This window comes from Meriones unguiculatus, chromosome 3 (assembly GCF_030254825.1).
Source record: "Meriones unguiculatus strain TT.TT164.6M chromosome 3, Bangor_MerUng_6.1, whole genome shotgun sequence".
Classification (NCBI taxonomy): Eukaryota; Metazoa; Chordata; class Mammalia; order Rodentia; family Muridae; genus Meriones; species Meriones unguiculatus.
In genome coordinates this window covers 51,529,791-51,531,012 of record NC_083351.1, presented here as the reverse complement: position 1 = coordinate 51,531,012, position 1,222 = coordinate 51,529,791, and the positions used below count along the sequence as shown (strand labels likewise).

The window sequence follows — 1,222 nt, the reverse complement described above, 5'->3', positions numbered from 1 at the left end:
TATTCACGGAGGTCCTGGATAGATTGAATCCAGGTGCTGGAATCCTTTGGCACAGGAGGATTGACTGGACTGTGTGAACTTTGACATTGCTCACACAACCCAGGGAAGAAAGCACAGAAAGATTAGGCGATGAACCTAAGGTCACAGAGTCCATGTGTGGTGACCCTAGGAGTTGAACCTTATAAGTTCTGGGCCAGGAATCTGTGCTCTAAAACATTGTGCTTCAGTGCCCTTAGAAACAGCAATCTTCCTTCCCAGGGCTTGTTATGAAATGTGAGTGAAACATGAGTGTCAGCCCTCCCTGCACAGCTCTCCTGCTGACCTGCCCCTCCCACTGCTCCTGTGGAAGGTTCTTTGTGAAAGGAGAATCAGAACCCCACCCAACAGCACTGCTTTGTCTTTCTTTTCCACGTCAGCTGGGTAATGTGCAGGGTTGTAATTGGGCAGGAGAAAACACACTTCACAATACAATGAAAACCCAGTCAGCATGCTTAGGAAACTCAAAGGATCTAGCTTTTTTTCTTTCCTTAAAAAAGACACAATGCTCTTGCCCCAAGCCTGGAGCTGTTGATTCAGCGATAATAGGAGGTATTGTGCCGAGAACAGCTTCTCCTTGTATGATCCCAGAATGTTCTCTTTGGCAGGTATAAAGAATATTGACAAAGGAGATTCAAATAGTTCTGTGTTATCCCCCGCCCCTCAACAGCTTCAGAGAAAAATGGGGAAATTGGTTTTTTTGAACATAGCATAAATACCATCACACATGTTCCCAGATATTGAGTCTGTGTGGTGATTTTTGTCACACGCAGTAGGTCTCAATAGAAGCTTATTGGAGCCAAGTTGCCTATGAGCATTCTGTCTGCTTTCTACCTCACTCTCAAGTGGATGACTTCAGTTCTCTGGGTCACATCCCTCCAAACCCCAGCATGGAAACTGGAGCTGGTAATATTGTCTATCACAAAACAGACACTTTCAGTTCCCTATGTGATAATGTCTTGATATACCCAGTGCAAGTCAAAATGTATGACCAGGCCTGACCTAATAGACCTAGCTTAGCAATGTGGACTGCCTGTGGAATGGCTAGTTTCCCCTGTGACTGTGGGGATGGCCAGCAACTGCAGTTCCTGCTACTGCCCATTGTCCCAAGGCAGCATCATACTGTTAAATAGCTGGGTTGGCAAAGAGCCTCCCTCAAAAGTCATAGCCTGGTGTCTATTACATG

General features: G+C 45.8%; 1 pseudogene; it reads right to left on the bottom strand.

Annotated features, from left to right (window-relative positions):
- Positions 1 to 410: 410 nt before the first annotated feature.
- LOC132653428 (small nucleolar RNA U13) lies at positions 411 to 509 on the bottom strand (annotated as a pseudogene).
- Between the last annotated feature and the right edge of the window lie 713 nt (positions 510 to 1,222).